This window comes from Mus caroli, chromosome 1 (assembly GCF_900094665.2).
Source record: "Mus caroli chromosome 1, CAROLI_EIJ_v1.1, whole genome shotgun sequence".
NCBI classification, from domain to species: domain Eukaryota; kingdom Metazoa; phylum Chordata; class Mammalia; order Rodentia; family Muridae; genus Mus; species Mus caroli.
This window is the reverse complement of record NC_034570.1, coordinates 21960386-21983088: the sequence shown is the minus strand read 5'-3', so window position 1 is coordinate 21983088 and position 22703 is coordinate 21960386. Positions and strand designations below refer to the sequence as shown.

Genomic DNA, 22703 nt, shown 5'->3' with positions numbered 1-22703 from the left:
TNCGCACCACGATGTACAACGTCCACAAGCAGCTTCTCTGCCATTAGGTATTCCTCAGGTGAGAATTCTTTGTTCAGCTCTGAGCCCCATTTTTTAATGGGGTTATTTGATTTTCTGGAGTCCACCTTCTTGAGTTCTTTATATATATTGGATATTAGTCCCCTATCTGATTTAGCATAGGTAAAGATCCTTTCCCAATCTGTTGGTGGTCTTGTTGTCTTATTGATGGTAGCTTTTGCCTTGCAGAAACTTTGCAACTTTATGAGGTCCCATTTATCGATTCTCGATCTTACAGCACAAGCCATTGCTGTTCTATTCAGGATTTTTTCCCCTGTATCCATATCTTCGAATCTTTTCCCTACTTTCTCCTCTATAAGTTTCAGTGTCTCTGGTTTTATGTGGAGATCCTTAATCCACTTAGATTTGACCTTAGTACAAGGAGATAGGAATGGATCAATTCGCATTCTTCTACATGATAACCACCATTTGTGCCAGCACCATTTGTTGAAAATGCTGTCTTTTTTCTACTGAATGGTTTTAGCTCCCTTGACAAAGATCAAGTGACCATAGGTGTGTGGGTTCATCTCTGGGTCTTCAATTCTGTTCCATTGGTCTTTTGCTATACCAGTACCATGCAGTTTTTATCACAATTGCTCTGTAGTAAAGCTTTAGGCCAGGCATGGTGATTCCACCAGAGGTTCTTTTATCCTTGAGAAGAGTTTTTGCTATCCTAGGTTTTTTGTTATTCCAGATGAATCTGCTGATTGCCCTTTCTAATTTGTTGAAGAATTGAGTTGGAATTTTGATGGGGATTGCATTGAATCTGTAGATTGCTTTTGGCAAGATAGCCATTTTTACTATATTGATCCTGCCAATCCATGAGCATGGGAGATCTTTCCATCCTCTGAGATTTTCTTTAATTTCTTTCTTCAGAGACTTGAAGTTCTTATCATTCAGATCTTTCACTTCCTTAGTTAGAGTCACGCCAAGGTATTTTATATTGTTTGTGACTATTGAGAAGGGTGTTGTTTCCCTAATTTCTTTCACAGCCTGTTTATCCTTTGTGTACAGAAANGCCATTGACTTGTTTGAGTTAATTTTATATCCAGCTACTTCATTGAAGCTGTTTATCAGGCTTAGGAGTTCTCTGGTGGAATTTTTAGGGTCACTTATATATACTATCATATCATCAGCAAAAAGTGATATTTTGACTTCTTCCTTTCCAATTTGTATCCCCTCGATCTCCTTTTGTTGTCTAATTGCTCTGGATAGGACTTCAAGTACAAAGTTGAATAGGTAGAGAGAAAGTCGTCAGCCTTGTCTAGTTCCTGATTTTAGTGGGAATGCTTCCAACTTCTCACCATTTACTTTGATGTTGGCTACTGGTTTGCTGTAGATTGCTTTTATCATGTTTTTGTATGGGCCTTGAATTCCTGATNTTTCCAAGACTTTTATCATGAATGGGTGTTGGATATTATCAAATGCTTTCTCCCCATCTCCTCTGAGATGATCATGTGGTTTTTGTCTCAGTGTCCAAAAAGATTTGGTTATCACTATAATTAAACACATTTAAATTACTCTTAGTTCCAGTTCAGATAATTCAGAGCAGTGAAACATTGTGTTTTTTTTTTTTGTTGTTGTTGTTCTCCCACACTGTACTAGAGCTGAGTGAATTCTTCTGATTGTAGATTTCATGCTTTAACTGTATACCTTTTATGAGTCTAGAGATATAAAATAGTATAGACAACAAAATGCAGCATTCATTCCTCTTGGTTTATTCAAAGGATAAATTTCAAAACTATATTATCACTTGCAATTGAAATTGATTTTAAAAACATAGTATATTTTTTTCTATTTTTAAAGATATAAATTTCATAGTAATGAGAAACACCTAATAACATGTATACATGCTAAATTTTTATATCAGTGTTACTGTCCATGGGATTGTTGTCAGTGTCTGATTTATTATTATTATTTTTTTGCTACTAAACAAGTACAAACTCATTCTGAATTCTTCAAGTACTGAAACAGTGTGTAATAATGTTGAAAAAAATTGATAGTGTTGCTACTCTTGTTTCCCCAGTGTCACACACAGTTCGTAGATACTTTGGATCCATACATACAATGAAGATGTCTTCAAGTATAAATTACTACATGGTTTGGAACTGGAATTCTAAAATCCAAAAATTCTGATCATTTTCTTATTCCAGTTTTGCATCTGAAAAGGGATATACAGAAAAGATGTACAAGACAAAAATTCTATGTTTTTCTTTATAGTAAAGCATGGAATCATTAGCAAGCATCAAGTAGTCACAGAGCTATTAAATTTTTTCACAGAAATATGTTGACTGAGCTTGTATTATATTAAACAAGAACCCTGTTGTGTGATACATCAAAGGTAAGAAAAGAAATCTCAGAATGAAATGCATACAAAAGGAAAGCAATGAAATGGATGGAAATACCAATAAATCCATATCAATATCTTTCCCCAGTCGGAATGATCTTACCACACAGAAAAAGGGAAGCTAAGAATCCCCTTTCATACTGCCCATGTGATTATCACAAGAGGTACTTAAAAGAAAACCAAAACACATTTGCAGAGAAAGGGTTCTCAATATTTTCAAATAGATGTTAAAATAAAACCTGCCTTTTTCCTGATGGCAAATTTCACCTGATATCTGTTTATTTAATGTTAAGACTATTTTCAAACCAAAAGTGTAGCTGTGGTGACCTAGGAAGAAGAAAAAGTGTTAATTTTCCAGAAGTATGCCCCTTAACCTGAAGGTTAATTTTTTTCCTCCCATTTGCCAGTGACCTTTGTCATGTACTTTTAGGTTTTTTTATTAGATATTTTCTTTATATACATTTCAAATGCTATCCCGAAAGTTCCCTATACCCTCCCTCCTCCCTGCTCCCCTACCCACCCACTCCTGCTTCTTGGCCCTGGCCTTCTCCTGTACTGGGACATATAGAGTTTGCAATACCAAGGGGCCTCTTTTCTCAGTGATGACTGACATTTTGCCCTGCCATCAGAAGATGGCTGAGGTCATCTTCTGCTACATATGCAGCTAGAGACACGAGCTCTGGGGGTATTGGTTAGTTCATATTGTATGAGACCCCAACTTAAAGTGTTTCTCCCAGGAAGGTAAAGCCCCTGGACGTTCCCCAAGCTTTTTTTCCCTGATCTCTAAAAATACAGCCAGAAAGAAGCTCTTTGATCTCTATAGCCAGCAAAAGACCTTTTTGTTTCTATACTGTACAACTGGAGATGCCTGCCTTCCTGTGTCGAGGACATGGAGATAAAAATTCAGAAAGAACTCACTCGCCACTCCTGCCTTGTAAATTTCACCAAGGACACCCAGAAGAGAAGAACTCTTCTGAACTCCTCCCAACCCCTCCCAATTCCTCAGCTAGCTGTTAAAAGCTACCAGGGCCAAGGGGTGGGGGTGGGTGGGTGGGGGACTGGGGGGGGGAGTGTATTGGGGACTTTTTGGATAGCATTGGAAATGTAATTGAGGAAATTACCTAATTAAAAAAAATAATTAGTATAAAAAAAAAAAAGCCCCCTACTGTCACCTCTTGGGTCGAACTCCCCTGCCCTGCAGGCAGAGGTACTTGTCCTCAGCTAGCTGATAATAAAACCTCTTGCAGTTTGCAACAGGTGTGGTTTTCTCTCAGGACACTGGGGTGCTGGCCAGCTCATCCCGGGACTTGAGCTGAGGCCTAGCTTTGGGGGTCTTACAATATCTGTTCCACTTATAGGATTGCAGACCCCTTCAGCTCCTTGGGTACTTTCTCTAGCTTCTCCAGTGGGGGGCCCTGCGTTCTATCTTATAGATGACTATGAGCATCCACTTCTGTATTTGCCAGACACTGGCATAGCCTCATATGAGACAGCTATAACAGGGTCCTTTCAGCAAAATCTTTCTGGCATTGTGCAATAGTGTCTGGGTTTGGTAGCTGATTATGGGACACATGCTCCACTGTGTTCATAGCAGCCTTATTTATAATATGCAAATGCTGGAAAGAACCCAGATGTCCCTCAACAGAGGAATGTATACAGAAAATGTGGTACATTTACACAATGGAGTACTAATCAGCTATTAAAAACAATGGATTTATGAAATTCCTGGACAAATAGATGAATTTGGAGGATATCATCCTTAGTGAGGTAACCCAATCACAAAACAAGTTATTAGATATGCACTCACTGATAAGTGGATATTAGCCTAGAAACATAGAACACCCAAGATACAATTTGCAAAACACAAGAAAATCAAGAAGAGGAAACACCAACGGTGGATACTTCATTCCTCCTTAGAATAGGGAACAAAATACTCATAAAAGGAGTTACAGAGACAAAGTTTGGAGCTACCACTGAAAATATTTTAATCATAGAGTTCTCTGAAACTGAAACTCAGAGGACCATATGTTTTATTAAGAAAACAAAGTTATAGAATAAATTATTATCTCTACTCATCATCCTGATTTATGCAGAGGCCTTTGTGTATTCAAGCTCACTGTGTGAAAGTTACATAGTAGGTCACACAGAGAACAAGTCAGCTGGCAAGACCATGAAAATATCTCACACCTTTTAGTTAACCTACTGATTCTTCAGTAAGATTAATATCATACAATCTCTTCTACACTGTCATATATGTAAGAGTGTCCCCAAAGGTTTTTCTTGATGGTGGCCAACATGGTGCATATTTTGAATATGCTTCTGTCAGATGCTTAATTATCTATTCAGATCTAGAGTTTGTTCCTTTACACTGCTCCCATCATTGGCTTGCTCTCACCTAATTTATTCATTTTAAGCATTTTTTCCTATAAAGAAAAGACATTCAGATGTAGTAACAATATGCCTCTATTATAAATAGACAAAAAATGTGTTTTTTTTTTAAATTTCTAGTGCAGGAATAATAGCATGTAATACAAATACCAATTTAATTCTGAAAAGAGTTTTTCAACAAATCAATATTTATAGAGTCTCACAAAGAAAATTTAAGGCCTAACCTATGGACCCTATATGTAATAATGCTTATCATGCTGTATTAATTTTTCAACATTAAACAATGAGAAAGCAAGAGTGCAAGGAGAAGTATGACACACCCAGAGTCACTCACTGGGCCATTGTACCCATATCGGTCTTGATGTGTGTCTCAAAATAAAACAAAATAACTTTCCATTTATTAGCACACAGGTTATTTACTACACACAGTGAAGATAGTTTAATTTGTTGACAAAAAAATTCCATCATATGAGAAAAAAATGAAAGCCTACAGAATTGGAAAAGATTTTTACCAACTATGAATCTTACACTACACTTAGAAGGGCCAAGTGAGGATGCTTAAATCCTGGTTAGAAGGGAGAACACTTTTCCCCTGTACCCATATTTTCGAGTCTTTTCCTACTTTCTTCTCTATAAGTTTCAGTGTCTCTGCTTTTATGTAGAGTTCCTTGATATACTTAGACTTGAATTTTTTACAAGAAGATAAGAATGGATCAATTCACATTCTTCTACATAATAACCACCAGTTTTGCCAGCACAATTTGTTGAAAATGCTATCTTTTTTCCACTGGATGGTTTTAGCTCCCTTGTCAAAGATCAAGTGACCATACATGTGGGGGTTCATTTCTGGGGCACAGAGGGAAAATTCCTGAACAGAACAGCAATGGCTTGTGCTGTAAGATCAAGAATCAACAAATTGGACATCATAAAATTGAAAGCTTCTGTTTGGCAAAAGACACTGTCAATAAGACAAAAAGGCCACCAACAGATTTGGAAAGGATCTTTATCAATCCTGAATTAGATAGGGGACTAATATCCAATATATATAAATAACTCAAGAAGATGGACTCTAGAAAATCAAATAACCCTATTAAAAATGGGGTACAAAGCTAAACAAAAAATGTCAACAGAGGAATACCAAATAGCTGAGAAGCACCTGAAAAAAAAATGTTCATCATCTTTAATCATCAGGGAAATGCAAATAAAAACAACCCTGAGATTCTACCTCACAAAAGTCAGAATGGCTAAAATCAGAAATTCAGGTGACAGCAGATGCTGGGGAGGATGTGGAGAGAGAAGAACACTCCTCCATTGTTGGTGGGATTGCAAGCTTTTACAACTACTCTGGAAATCATTCTGGGGGTTCCTCAGAAAATTGGACATAGTACTACCGTAAGATCCAGCAATTCCTCTCCTGGCCATTTACCCAGAAGATGTTTCAACTTGTAATGAGGACACATGCTCCACTATGTTCATAGCAGCCTTATTTATAATAGCCAGAAGTTTGGAACGAACCCAGATGTCCCTCAACCGAGAAATGAATACAGAAAATGTGGTATGTTTGCACAATGGAATACTACTTAGCAATTAAAAACAATGAATTCATGAAATTCTTAGGTAAATGGATGGATCTGGAGGATATCATCCTGAGTGAGGTAACCCAATCACAAAAGAACACACACAATATGCACTCACTGATAAGCAGATATTAGCCCAGAAATTTAGAATATCCAAGATACAATTTGCAAAACTCAAGGAACTCAAGAAAGAGTACAACCAAAGTGTGGATACTTTGGTCCTTCTTAGAATGAGGAACAAAATACCCACAGAAGGAGTTACATAGACAAAGTTTGGAGCTGGGACTGAAGGAAGGACCATCCAGAGACTGCCTACCCAGGGATCCATCCCATATACAACCAACAACCCCAGACACTATCGCATATGCCAGAAAAAGTTTGCTGACAGGACTCAGATATAGCTCTCTCTTGTAAGCTATGCCAGTGCCTGGTAAATATAGAAGTGGATGCTCACAGTCATCTATTGGATGGAACACAGGGCCCCCAATGAAGGAGCTAGAGAAAGTACCCAAGGATCTAAAGGGGTCTGCATCCCTGTAGGAGCAACAACGATATGAACTAACCAGTACCCCCCAGAGCTGTGTCTCTAGTTCCATATGTAGCAGAGGATGGCATAGTAGGCCATCAATGGGAAGAGAGTCCCTTGGTCTTGAGAAGATCATATGTCTCAGTAAAGAGTAATGCCAGGGCCAGGAAGCCTGTGTGGGTGGGTTGGGGAGCAGGGGAGGGGGAGGTTATGGGGGCTTTGTGGATAGCATTTGAAATGTAAATAAAGAAAACATCTAATTTTTAACAAATGGAGAGCAAACTAAACAACTAATCAATGTAGGCAGAGGAATGGAGGTATCTGGGTGGGAGATCAAGGGGGGGGGCAAAAGGGGGCAGGATTAAGCCTTGAGGGACAGACAGAAGTCCAGAGTGCTAGGTGACTGGATAGAAATATACAGCTGTGTGTGCTGGGGCAAATTCTAGAAAATTCCAGAGACCAGGAATGTGAGAGACTTCCAGGACACAATGGAGATGACCTTAGCTGAAATTCCCAACAGTGGGGAGGTGGAAATTTGAAGAAATTACCCCCAGGAGGTAGAAATAAAGTTCCCGTGGAAGGATGGGGTCACCCACCTATCTTCAAAATTTTGACCCAGAATTGTTCCTGTCTAAAGGACATCCAGGGGAATGCCAGGGCCAAAAGAATGGGAATGGGTGGGTAGGGAAGTGGGGGGCGCTATGGGGGACTTTTGGGATAGCATTGGAAATGTAANAAAAAAGACATCCAGGGACAAAAATGGAGCAGAGATTTGAGAAAAGGCCATCTAGTGACCGGCTCAACCTGGGATCCATGCCATGGTCAGTCACCAAAACCTGTGCCATGTTGTACTTCCAGACAGGAACCTAGCAAGGTTGTCCTCTGAGGAGCTCTACCAGCAGCTGACTGAGACAGATGCAGGTACTTACAGATAATCACTAGACTGAGGTCAGGGACCCCTATGAAAGAATTAAGGGAAGGAGTGAAGAAGAGCTGAAGGGGATTGCAACCCCATAAGAACAGCAACAGTATAAACTAAACCTGACCCCTCAGAGCTCCCAGAGACTAAGCCACCAACCAAAGAACATCCATGGGCTAGACCACTGCCCCAGATACATATGTAGCAGAGGACTGCCTTGCCTGGCTTCAGTGGGAAAGGATGTGCCTAATCCTGTAGATTTGATGTCCCATGGAAGGGGGATATTGTAGGGGGTGAGTAGATTGAGAGATGAAGGGTTGGTAGGTGAGGGAGCATCCTCTCAGAGGCAAAAGGGATGGAGAATGAGGTGAAAAACTTTAGGATGGGGACCTGGAATCAAAGCAACATTTGGAATATAAATAAAATAATTTAATTTTAAAAAGAAAAGTCTCTTTTTCATTTAAAATGGTGGAAAAATACCTCTCATCCCTCTCCTTTTTCCCTGCCCTTATCAAAGTTCTGCTTCCTTTTGCTTTTAATTCACCTTTTTCTCTTTCTACATTTTAGCAGTATATGTATGATATAGACAAATAATACCTTACTGTGCTAAGAAACCTGAATTATCATATTCTAATCTGTCACCCATAAGAATCAGAATTAGAGTGAGAATATGAGTAAAGAATTTTTGGTTCCTCTCCAGTCTCATCTGGGATTAAGTCTTGTTCTAGCCATTAAATGAACTTTTACAAAAAAAGACAAAATTTAGTGTTATTCATATCTCAGCAAGAGTTTTTTTTTTTTCAACAGGCTGATTTCAGTACTAAATGACACATATAGTTTTTGAATTTTTCTAAAAGAAACCTTATCAGCATATAAAAAACATAAAGCTAATCAAATATACAGCCGCACAGGCATGTATGCATGTGAACGGCTACCATTCATCTGTATATGCTTCAAAGGCTGCCCTAGTGATGTGTAGTGACTTCCAGAGTAATAAGCATAAACCCGAGTAAACCAAATTTCAAGCCATAATCCTAATGAACAGATAAAGATGTCTCAGCATGATCCATGAACCTCTGGGCATCCTGCAAATTGGCCATATGCTAATTTCCCTCTGAGGACTCTTTCAAAAACTAAAATGTAGCTGGATTGAGAAATTCTTATGTCATGCTATGGCAAGACTGGTATGTCTGTGCTTTCTAGACATGGGACAGAGTAAAAATTTTCTAAACTTCCAGTAACTTTAAGTCTAATTGTATTCTATAAAGACTATCAAGACAGGTAGCTGACAATTGATACCCCTTTTCTAATATCATCTTATTCATTGTACAGAATTTCAATAAAGCAATTCATGGCATTAGATGTCAACAATAATTATTTCTAATACAGAGCCTTCAATGTTTGAATTTCAAAACGTAGTTCCTCTCAACTTCCCCAAGATAATTTTCTCTAGGGCATCATTTCTCATTAACTCTCTATTCAGAAGGCAGCAGACAGAGTGAGGTAAAGGATTGAAGCTAGGCTGCTTTCATTCAAATTATACATCCTGATAGGTATGAAAAGAGAGATTCAAGGTAAAAATAGTCTTTCATTGTCATTAAGCATGCTGCCCTGCCTAAATAAGCAAATCCTTAATATAAAACACTGAGAGAACGTCCTAAAAGAATAATTTCTCAAAACACTCACAGAACTAGAGAGCTGCAGGAGCCTATGAAAGGGCTTTCTGCAAATGAGTTTAGCCGTAGACCTAGGGGATGAGCAAAAGCTTAAGAAGAAACTGAAAACAAGGGCAGAGTTGCAGAGTGGCATTTTCTTCATAAATTTTACCCTGTGGCTGATTTGAAGTCTATAGGTGCTTTGATTTTGACCTTTGCAGCCTTCTGTACTGTAGAAAATAAGTTTACTTTGCTTATAAAGGATCCAGTTTGGGACACTGTTACAGCAATGCAAATAGATTCAGAATGAGAGGCACTATAGGCAGGGGAGAAGCAGAAGCAGTCCTTATTACCTAAAAGTCTTAGCCTACCTAGGATGGATATATTGATGGCATGGGAAGATCAGCTTTAGCCACTGGAACTTCTTTTTTGTTGTTAGAAGCTCTGTCTGGGCCTATGGAGGTTTCTTCAGGACTGGAGTCATGGTGAGTTGAAAGTGGATTAAGCACAGACCCCTAGAGTTCAATTAGGGCTCCCTGGGGTGTATTTGGAAGATTCTTGGAAGTCTCAACATTGAATCAATCTGGATGCACCCCGCTGGGCCCAAAGGATTGCACTCCAATGCCATCTGTCAATCAATTTTCTTTCCCCAGTAGCTGGATGCAGAAGAAAGTAATTGGATGTCCATAGGGGGTTACCTTCTGAAACATCAGGGTTGATAAACATCAATTTCTTTGATAGTAATAAGGATCAAAAATAATCAGACTACAAGCAAACCAGATGGGAGGAAGTCCTTGAGGAGTTCACAGCATTGCACTTGCAAGTGTGTACCACATGAGAATAGGCTGCACTCACTTTTTCTAATGCAGTTCCTGTCTTATGTGATTATTTCTAATTCCCCCAAACCTGCTTAGCCACAATACAGATATATCTCCCACAATCATTGCATTTGTTTGATTCTCCTTTATAAGAATTAGATTTACAAAGTTCATTCTCCAAAATCAACACTTCAGTCAGCTGTCTTTACAAATAAAGGAAAAGCAGAAGCCTCACCCAGGCCCAGAAACCCATGTATCCCTTTGCGGAATTCATCTCAATGAAATAAAATCACTTCTTAACTCTTTTTGCACAAGATGAAGAATAGTTTTCAGTGAGATGGTGAAGGTTGACAAAGGTGAGTTACATTTTAAGTTTATAGGTAATATAAAATACAGTAATGGAAGGAAAATATGGCTAATTTATGGAGCAGGCTCAGTTTTTGCCATTGAAATTTTAGTTTTGGTCAGTAAACTGGAAAATCCTTAAAAAAAATAAAGAAGAAGATGGTGATTTGTTGGAGGGAGATACAGTGTGTGTGTGTGTACTGTACTGTGTGTGAACATGTGTGTGTATGTGTTTATGTATGGTGTGTGTATGTGTTTATGTATGGTGTGTGTGTGTGTGTTTGTGCGCGCGCACGTGTGCATGTGGGGCAGGTCTGCCTACACTTGCCACAGTGTGTCTATGAAAGTGAGAGAACAGCTCTAAAATGTTTGTTCTAACCTTACACCTTGTTGACAGGTCACTCACTTCTGTTTTTACCAAGCATAGTCAACCCATGAGTTTAATGGCTATTCCCCTGCCTATAACTCCCATTTCCTGGTAGGATTACTAAAACATATTGCTTCCATCCATTTATTTTATATCTGGGTTCCAATGATAAACCGAACATGCTGAGGCTTGAGTGGCAAGCCCTTTCTCCACTGAACAATCACGCCTGCCTACCATACTTCATCTTAAAATATTCTGAATAAGGTCAACTTTTAGTATTGCTTTGTTTGTTTGCTTTTTAGTGATACAGAGTTACTTAAGAATACTTCTCTAAACATATATCCAATCTATAATCTGAAACTATATTCAAACTATGACTTATATTCAATTCCTACCATCACACACAAAACTAATCCATTTTAAAAATTAATTTTGGAATTACATGCATTGAGTATACAGTGGTAATAGTGATGTACTTGAACCAGTTTACTCTCACGATGCATATTTTCCTCCTAAAGCCATATTAACTGTTTTAATTGCGAAATAAAACATACCTTTATTCTGTGGAGAAAATGTTTTCCTTCAACAATGAAAGGACATATTTTACCATATACTTCAATTTCCTTGTAAGAGGATATGAAATCAAGTCAATTTAATCAAAATTATTTAAGGTCAAATTGTTTTTCTAGGGGTTTAAATTTATAAGTTATATTAAGTCAAGTGGAAGCTGCATCCAGTTTCTGATAAGATTACCCTTAGATATCTCAAATGAGATAAAATGTTTTAATCTTATAAACAAACCATGATTCAGCACTCAGGCTCTTAAATGCTGGGACTTGGTGGAGTTACCTACAACCCCTCCTGTCACAAAGGTTCCCAAACACAGGTGAATCTTCTAACTCTTTCTTATGATAGGTGAAGGTGGTGCACAAACTTCACAAAAGATGCATTCAGGCCCAAGTGGCCCCTTCTAAAGAACCATTACAAAATCCTACCCAACTATATAGTTTATATCTTATGGTTTCAAATAGGCTCACATAGCTATCACTAGGCAGAAGAATGACACTGGAATACATTATTTTAATATGTTCATATTGTCATGCTAAAAGAAGTTGATAGTTTAAGTAACCCCATCCAAAGACAAAGATGTATAGGTGACTAAAGAACCAGCAGTTTGTTCCACATATTCCATGTGTGTCATAACTGATAACTCATGACTCATTTGTAAGTGAAGAGAACAAGAAAAATGGCTCATGCCAGGCAGTGGTGGTGCACGCCTTTAATCCCAGCACTTGGGAGGCAGAGGCAAGCAAGCAGATTTCGGAGTTTGAGGCCAGCCTGGTCTAAAGAGTGAGTTCCAGGACAGCCAGGGCTACACAGAGAAACCCTGTCTCAACCCCCTCATCCCCCCCTCCCCCAAAAATGGAAGAAAGAAAAGAAAGATGGCTCAATAGGTCAAGTGACTTGCCACAAAACCTGACATGAGTTGGATACTGGGATCCACATAGAGGGAGAAGAGAACTAGCCCCTGACAATTGGAGGTGACTTCTACATATGATCCCTAACACAGCTTTCAGAGTCCTATCATGCAAATACATCAATGTCCCCATTATAAGTTTGCATTGCAAATGACTAAATAATGTTTAGTATGATTAGAAATTTGGCTTGAATTTTCGTTCAAAAAATTATGAGAACTTTCAGCAAAAATTAATGAAAAATGCTTGATGACATACATATGTTTAACCTGACATGAAATTGCCTAATACATACATTTATTGAGTAATAACCAAAACCTAATTAACATAAAAATCTTTATTTTTTTATGAATGAGTTAAATTAAAATAAAAAGAAATTAAAAAATAGGCCAAAATAAAAACTTGCAATGGGAATAACATCGGGCACTTATATCTTATGAGCTGTAGGATAGTAATAAAATAGTTAAAGCTTTATGTGGGGTGAAACAGGCCTGGATTTTAAATCTTGTGGCTTTGAAAAGATATTTAACATGTGCTCTCAGTTCCTTGTTCTGTGGTGTATGGTAATTACTTGGCTAGCACATAAGGTTGCTACAAGCATTATGTAACTTCAACTGTGCAAAATACCACCTCATTTGCTGGCATAGAAGGAGGCTTACATACAGCATAGTTATTACATTGAGGTATGATGAAACTTTTAACTCAGCTATGTAAAAACATGGGGAAGCCTTTCTCCTTGTAAAATCAATCTCAGCTGTAATAATTTCACAGTAATAAGTCATATGCTCCTCTATATTTTCACATATTTCTGATACAGCCACATTTTGACCCTGGAAGAGTACTAAATGGAGCTGAAACATGCCCTATTTGTGTACAGAGAGTGGAGCAGTATCAGAAGGACAAACAGGAAGAAATCAGAAATACAGTCCTACCAGATGCCTTCCTGCCCCAGAAATACTGACTTCACTTATGAGTATCCAAATATGCAAAACCATATGAAGGCATTGCGTTGTATTATCTTCTGACTCAAAAGGTTGCTGTGGTAATACACCAGAAAAAAAAAAAAAACTTGCAACATGGATGTCCCTTAGTATCAGTGTGACTTTAAGGTCATTAGCAAGGCCTGAATCGCTCAAAAATTTTACATTAGCATATTCCCATAAGAGAGCTATGATATTGGCTGGGAGCTAGGAGAGATACTAGTTTCCCTAAATCTGCTTGTGTATGTATGTGTGGGGGGCACATATTCCAAAATTGCAGCAAAATTGTGCAATCACTCCATGTTACTTATTACCGAATTAAGAAAATGAGATACTTTTATTCCAATGATATACATTTAAAATTATGATTTTCCTATCATATTAGCACATGCATTTATTTCTTCTAATTTGGGCATTTTTCTTATGCAGAAAACACATTCCAAAAGTTGGAGAGCTTGAACTTTTGCTTTTATAAGTCAGAGTCACGCAAAGCTTTTCCAGCAATATTTTTTTTATGTTTTTAAGTTTTAGACACATAGTATGGTGCCTTATGCTTGTTACTCCAGCATCTGACATGCTGAGATAGGAGATGGCTATGAGTTTGAGGCCAGCCTGGGATGCTATTGAATTAGGTTTTGGGTTTTTTGTTTTGTTTTGTTTTGTTTTAGTTTTGGTTTTTTTACATTTTTTATTGGATATTTTCTTTATTTATGTTTCAAATGGTATTCCCTTTCCTGGTTTCCTTCTCTTCTGGAAACAACCTATCATATCCTTGCTCTCCCTTCTTCTATGAGGGTGTTCCTCCACTCACTCACCCACTCCCACCTCCCCACCCTTCCTTGATCAAGCCTTCAAAGGACCAAGGACCTCTCCTTCCATTGATGCATGGCAAGACCATCCTCTGGATGAATGTGTACTCAGCTGGAGCCATGTGTACTCCTATGTTGATGGCTTAGTCCCTGGGAGTTTTGGAGGGTCTCGTTGGTTGATATCGTTTTTCTTCCTATGGGGTTGCAAACCCCTTTAACTCCTTCATTCCCTTCTCTAAATCCTCTATTAGGGACCCTGTACGCAGTCCAATGGTTGGGTGCTAGCTAGTTTTATTTTAGTTGCTTTGATAAAACCCTCTCAAACCCTAATGAAGTAATCCCTCAATTCAGTCTTCCTTTTCATTTGTTTCTAGGTTATTCAATCAAATTTATGGCCAAAGCTTAGGGAGATTGTTACTCAGTGAATTTCAGGCCAGCCTGGGCTACAGTACTAAAACCCTGTATTAAAAAGTAACAATAATAATAATAATAATAATAATAATAATAATAATAATGATAGAAATATTAATGCAATTAATGTGTTATTGGAGATTACACAAATCACTCATGAAAATGATGAGAATAATTTATTTGAGAAAGTAGACATGTCATATGATTCTTCTGAGTGTGATTTAGATGCACATACTTTGCTGTTTACATTCTGAATTTACATATGCTTGTGGCATAGGCATGTTTATGCATGTTAAAACTATTTATCCTGTAAACATCCTTTATAATTTCTATCCTGTCAAATTAATTCCATTTCCAATGCTGAGATATTCCTGTGAGCCTCCCATGTCTGAGTGCTCCCGTGTCCAGTACTGAGTACACTGTTGTGTCTTGCTCTTTTCTTCATGGATTTGTGGCCCCTTGTTATGCTATTGGTTTGTTGTTGGTCTTAAACACTGACAGTGGGTGCATTGCTAAGTCCCTTATCTTTAGGTCTCTCCTACATTTAACCACAACTCTCACATCCCATCCAGAGACTGCCCCACCTGGTGATCCATCCCATAAACAACCACCAAAACCAGACACTATTGTGGATGCCAACAAGAGCTAGCTGACAGGAGCCTGATATACCTGTCTCCTGAGAGCCTCTGCCAGTTCCTGGCAAATACAGCAGTGGATGCTCACAACCATCCATTGGACAGAGCACAGGTTCCGCAATGAAGGAGCTAGAGAAAGTACCCAAGGAGCTAAAGGGGTTGGCAGCCCCATAGGAAGAACAACAATATGAACTAACAGGTATCTCCAGAGCTCCCTGAGACTAACCCACCAGTCAAAGAGAACACATGGTGGGACTCATGGCTCTAGCTGCATATGTAGCAGAGGATGGCCTAGACAGTCATCAATGGGAGGAGAGGCCCTTGATCCTGTGAAGGTTCTATGCCCCATTTTAGGGGAATGCCAGGGCCAGGAAGCAGGAGTGAGTGGGTTGGTGAGCAGGGGGACAGGGAAGATGATAGGGTCTTTTTGAGGGAGAGGGGACTAGGAAAAGGGATAACATTTGAAATGTAAATAGAGAAAATAACAAAACAAAAAAAAAAAAAGAAAGAAAAGAAAAAAACATGAGGTTAAAAAAATAAAACCAATTGTCCAAAACTACTATTGAGTTTGTTTTCTGTTTTCTATTTATACTGTTTGGTGTAGTATCTTCCACTAAGTATGGTTTGGATATTGGGTAAGACTTTATTGGAGAAAACTAATTTATCTTTGACAAGTAGGTGTCAACTTGGAGATATCTTCTGCTTATGGATTGGGCTTTGTGTCTGCTTCTCCTGACAGGTCTGGAACCTCATGTGACCTGGACCTGTGCAAGTCCTATGAAGCTGTCGAGTTCATTTCTATGCCGCTTACTCCATAGATCTGCTGCTTAGGAAGAGTTGGGTTTAGTCTGGTGCTGCTCTGAATTCAAATGCTAAATTCTGTACCCCTAGATCTTGTTTCCCCAAGAAAAGTGAGTAGTCATGTACACCAGGATTTGTTGTGCACACTTTGCTCCACAGTTAGTTGGTCAATAAAATGCTAAAGCTTTTTAGATAGGTGGACATTCTGGAAGGCAAAAGGAACTGTGAGAAGAAGAAAAAGGAAGGCCTTTCGTCAGAAGACATGAGGGGAAACAGATGCGACTACAGGCCTTGAAGGTATAGCTAGCCACTTGGCTGGATGCAGCTAGGTTTTCAGGTTAACTTAGATGAGCTCTTTAGAGTGTACCCAGGTATCAAAAGGTCTCTGTGTGGTTATTTGGGGAACTATCTGCTTAATGAATAACTGATTATTTTCCAGTATTAATTACTTATGCTGAATATTAATTTTTTACAAGGAAGTATTTGTAGAAAACTTGTTGATGATTTTTAATTGCATAGATCACTTATTACCCACATATCTTTCTTAAATAATATGTGACATTAACTACTAAATAAAATTAATTAATCTCTATAGCTAGCATAGTCCTAACAGTTTCACCGTAAGTGAAAATAAGGTTTGCTTTAGTAAGTTAGACAAAAAACAAAACGGAGGTCAATCCAGCATCAGAGTTACATATAATATAGGAAATATAGAATCCTATGACACATAGCTTACTTCTTATGGGAAAAGGGTATTTCCACTTATCATGCATCATTGGGGGAATTTTATAAATCTGAAGTTGTTAAGCCTTATCACAATACAACAAAAACAACTCCTTAAATATTTAATTTTTCAATTACTTTGGTTTTTAAAATGAAACTATCTGTAATTGCTTCAAACAACTCACTGTTTTACCCAGAGGTCTTCATTAATAAGTATTATATCTAAATAGAATGATGCTGTGATTATGCATATGCATTCCACAGAGACACTGCAGAGATAAAGATGTTAAAGTATTGGGAAATAAAAAGCCACTGACAGAAAATGTCCATTAAACATACAACATGGCACACATTCAAGACCCATTTGTGGTGTGTCAACATACCATTTCTTTGAGAATATTTTCAAGAAATAGTAAAAAAAAATTCAAAGCTTTCAGGAAATCAGTACAAATCTTGCCTTAAAGCAAAAGCCAAGAGTAAGAAAAGGCTAAAAATCACCACCTTAAAACGGAAGACAGGAATAACGCAAAAATGTAGTGACATCTTCCAGATGGTTGTATTGATGACAAAGTGTTCAGTGACCCTTGGGTTTCTGCCATTTGTATGGAACCTTAAAATTACTGAAAAGAAAAATATGTATATCATCCAGAACACTAGGCTTCTGCTACACTGAATGGTTTCAGCAAATTTTCTTATCTGTAGCAAGAATGAAGAGGTTCTTTTGGAGAAAACCATAATTTAAGGAGTGAACATTAGATATAAGATGGAAGACAGCTTAATAACCCCACAAGTATATTTGAAGTTTACCTTGGTAAGAAATTCTTCTCAGGATTCCTTCTTAAAATAAATCACCTAAGCACTGATCACACATATGTTTTTGTCAAGAGGACAGTTGAGATTCAACAATTAACATGAATAGGAGTTGAAAGTATAGTTTTAGTATGGAACACTTGCCTAGCATGGGAAACACTTTGATTCCAACAACCTAGAAAATGTGGAAAACATATTGAGTGTGGTATTCTGCACCTGCAGCTGCATTTGAAAGAATAATGCAGGAGAATGGAGAATTTGAGACAAACAGCTCAAGCAATAAGGTGGCCTTAAAACCATCCTAGTATATTCAAAGATATGTCTCAATAAACAAGCAAATAAACAAACAAAAAATAAAACAAAGAGCAATGTGGCCAATCACAGTGCAGCTCAATGGCACAACAAGAGCATTGAAAACAGACTATATTTAAGTTGTAGTGGGGAGCCACTTACCTTGATTCTTCTGACTCAGAAAAGTATTGGTGGCATGGAAAATGTGCATGGCAGAAAGCATTCATTCTTTGCTTCCTGCCTGCTTGTTCAACACCTACTGGTTATATGAGAGGCAGCATAATGCATTCCATTGATATTCAATATCTGACCTCCACAGCGGTAGCCCTAAGATCCAGGAGGCTATTTATTGTACATAAATTCATCCTAGAGCTCAGACCCATTCAACTAGAATCTATATTCAACAAGGTTTGGGTGTAGCACTGTACATTAGGTAGATTCCATTGATCTTTCTACTTACTGGATGGTTGGTCTCCAAGAAAATACTGAATATTTCTTTGACTTGCTCTCCTTGTCTGAAAATGGAAAAAGATTAAATGAAATCAGCAACCCTAATATAAAATCCTGAAAGCCAAATCTTCTAAATTCATATTTGTGTGTTATGATGCTTCATAAGGAGAAACTCTCACACTTTGTATTTTCATTGTTGTTCCTAGAGGTCCCTATAGGGACCTAAAACATTATAAGTTATAACTGCTGGTCCCGTTTTTCCACCAGAACCAGAGGGTGGAAAACTCTAGTGCTAAAGACATCACATACTTCAGCTGCAGGATGTAGTGAAATCAAGCTGGAAGCTTCCCTCCTGCTGTAGGTGTTTGATTTGGTTTGCTTTGTTTTGCTTTGTTTTGCTTTGTTTTGCTTTGCTTTGCTTTGCTTTGCTTTGCTTTGCTTTGCTTTGCTTTGCTTTGCTTTGCTTTGCTTTGCTTTGCTTTGCTTTTAGTTCTGGAAAGTCTTATGCAGGCTGCTGGGATAGAAAAATTATCTAAAACCTTACTCAGCTCTGGACTCTTGCATGCTATACTCCTGGCCTGTTAGGCAATAAATGCTCACATATGCCACATTGGTATGACTCATACGAGACAACTTTGCTGTTTGAATTTGATGTGCCCTTCTCAAGATAGAATTCATTCTGATACTGTAAGCCTAGTAAAACTACATGGCAATGTAAGTGGTAACCCTTAGTGGGTAACCCTATCACTCTTGATGCAGTAGATGAAAATGTTGTGCCTATCAAGATGTCTAGGTTCATGTCCATAGAAAAGTGATGCTCTCACCTGTGTTAAGAGAGGTATTTTTCCGCAGTAGGCTATTTCTTTCTGCAGTAGTTGGCACATAGTCTCTATAAAAGACAGTTTTAATGTCAACTTATCATAATGTAAAATCACCTGTGATGTGAGAAGGCCTACCCAATTGAAGACAGCACCTTCTGTTAGCACCCCAAAGAAAAATGATTTGGCAGAAAGAAAATCATCAGTTTGCTTTCTCACATTGGTCCTCCCTCTCCCAGCAAGAGGGAGGACTAACAGTGTTGCTACTGTTTCTGATTTCTTCTCTGGTAGCCTGAGGAGCTTTCATCTTGGAGCCAGGACTGTTTCCTGAGCCAGATTGGGAGTACTGCAGATAATCAGAATTTTAGTCTGAGTAACATGTCAGAGAGCAAACTGCTGAGACAACTAGCTTCAAGGAGCAAGTTACTGCAATGTTCTCAGCTCTCAGATATGATTTTCCTACTACTATTTTAAAACAACTTCATATATACGTGCACGCGCAAGCATGTGTGTGTGTGTGTGTGTGTTTAATAAGTGAGCTTAAAGTAGTAATAGAAGTATATACAAATACACACACATACACACACATTATATATAAATGGAAGGATTGCCACTTGGAGTCACTGCATCCAGATAAAAACATTCATTCTTTTTATATAAGTTGGCTTTTGACAAGATTCATTTATTAACTGATTGATGTCCACATACTTCTGAATACATGATCTTGTGCTGTGGAATGTCCCTCTACATGTCCACAAGCTCATTGAATGCATGCAGACATTGCCTTTGTACTCCTATGATCAACTATGAAAAAGGTAAGTAGGAATAAAGCTGACAAAAGTTTTAAGATCCTCTTTATGACATTTAAACTCTTGTGATTTTGTTTATTTTGGTATTATTTCATGAATTCTAACATGTCTATATTTTATCTAAGAAATAGTTTGAAAAAAAATAATATTTCTAGAATCATCAATCATGATAAAAATGTTATACTCAGAGCTAACTTTAGAAATGACTATATATATGTATATATGTATATATATATTATGTGTATACATATGTATACAAACACATATTTTATATATCATATATATGATATGTATCATATGTATATGACACATATACATGATATATCATTTATTTATGTGATCAATTTACTATAATTTTATAGTTGTTGATCTCAGAATTCTGAAGGCATATTATTGAGCACTATTATTCCAGAAAAATGAAATAATCATGTTTGAATCTTTAACCAGAATTTAAATGCCTATGTTGCCTGTTGTCTGGTCCTTCTAAGCAACAAAAATAACCATCTTCTTCAAAACATAGACTACTTTAGTTTTGACTTCTTTTTTAATTTTGTTTATATCATTGTGATAAAAAAATACTGGGTTAAAATAAGTTTCAGTAGAAAAGTTTCCTTTGCTCACAATGTGACATTGTAGTCCAGTGGGGAAGCTAAGGTGGGAGTGACTTGAAGCAAGTGATAGCCAAACCCACAGTTGAGGAGGCTGGAAAGAATGCACGTGTTTGTTAGCATTCAGACAATTTTCTCCACTTTTATATAAAACAGGAGGGTTCCCTGCTTTGGGGATGGTGCCAGCTATAGTAGATGATTTTGGATGTTAATTAATTTAATCAGGATAGTTAGAGTTCATGGATGAATACTTGCACTTCAATTTTATTTTAAACATAATTCATGTTAAAAGAGACAAAGTTCGTGTTTTTTCTTGTCTTCTGAGTTTCTACATTATTCAGATGTTCTGTGAGGTTGTAGATAAAATAAATACATGTTGCTTTTTGAACATCTGTTTCTCAGGAAACAAACTAAGGAAATGGGAAAAAAAGAAACCTAACCATATCTAAATATTTATACATAGATCTTTCCATCTTATTTTACTGTAAATCTCATCTAAAATCAACTCAGTTATGGAATGTTGTAGAGAAGAGATATTTTCATTTCTCATATAAAATGAATCAAAAATGAGAAGTTATTCTCATATGATTTTTCTTAAGTTCAACTTGCTTAGAAAATGTAAACTAGAAGCCAGAATTGCTTGAAAAATCGATAATTCATTGGGCAACTAAGAAAGCTGGCTTAGCCATTGAAAGAAACTATTAAATTGACTTGAATTCTGTAATAAAACATATTGAAATAAATTTTGCATCCATGCATGTGAAACCATTGATAATGTAGAGGAAAAAAGCATGCTTAAACATTTTTTCTATTCCATTAAAAGGGGTTATTTGGAACAAATATTCATTCAAAATACAATGATAAATTTAAGAATTCTGAAGGTTAGACTTCAAACATTTACATACATGTTGAGTATGAATATGAATAGTTGTTTCAGGAATAAACAAGAGATAAATACTGAATCTGTCAAAAGATGAGTAGAAATATAAATGTGTTTTTATAATAGATGAAATGAGAACAATCTTCAGAGAAATCACCAATAAGCTTTGACCTGGGATAAAAAGAAATGTTTTGTAGTTTATGTATTATTTTTTGTTTTATTTTTTGATTGTTTTGTTTTTGTAGTGTTTCACTGAACACAGATCTGAAATGCTAGGACCACTTAAATATATGTATACATATATAGCTGGATGTGTAAAGGCATTGAACCAGTGATAGTCATTTTTAGCATATGTATATGTATCAAAATTTAGTTTGTATACTTGAAATATATGCCACAAAATTAATTAATAATAAATTTTTGGCAGCTGTCCATTATAGGACACACCTATAGAAAAGACTATATTTATTAGTTACTTCAAAATTATGTACATATATGCAGTGTATTTGACCATAGCCTTCCCTCCTAGTATCCTGTCCTGTCTACTTCTGCCTAATTCCACACCCAATACAGTTCTTCTTCCCAAGAAGCCCTCCTTTACTTGCTATGCTTGGCCACTGCATTAATTGGCATTGCCTGCCAAGGATGTGTGGGCTACCCTAGTAAAGGTAATCTATTACCAGCTACACCACTGAGGAAAATGACTACCTCTCTCTCTCTCAGCAAGGCCAACTGCCTAAAGCTTCTCCCCTATACATGAAAAATTGTTGGTTGGGCCAAAAAGTTTATCTTTATGTCGGTAGAAAACTGAGCTATGAAGGCAAAAAAAAAAAAAAAAGAGGGTACAATGAAATTAGAAATTAGCATTCCACATTTATTATAATTACCTTAGAAGTTAAATTAGCATAAATGCACAAATATCAAGAGATGCCCAATGGAAAGCTATAGAGCAAAACTATTCTGAATTGACGTTCACATTTAAAGTTTGCATTTCCATTTTACTGAAAAAAAGAGCTTTGTCTTTTTTTTTTAATTAGGTATTTTCCTCATTTACATTTCCAATGCTATCCCAAAAGTCCCCCATTCCCCTACCCACCCACTCCCCCTTTTTGGCCCTGGCGTTCCCCTGTACTGGGGCATATAAAGTTTGCAAGTCCAATGGGCCTCTCTTTCCAGTGATGGCCCACTAGGCCATCCTTTGATA

At 37.3% G+C, this 22703-nt stretch overlaps 1 long non-coding RNA gene across 1 annotated transcript in view; it reads right to left on the bottom strand.

Annotated features, from left to right (window-relative positions):
• LOC110304996 overlaps positions 1-19268 on the bottom strand; it is a 75683-nt gene extending 56415 nt beyond the window's left edge. The window contains exons 1-2 of the long non-coding RNA XR_002379124.1: positions 19209-19268; positions 18395-18449 (exon numbers count right to left, since the gene is read on the bottom strand). This is a non-coding gene — a long non-coding RNA (uncharacterized LOC110304996). The remainder of the gene's footprint in view (positions 1-18394; positions 18450-19208) is intronic.
• Positions 19269-22703: the final 3435 nt, after the last annotated feature.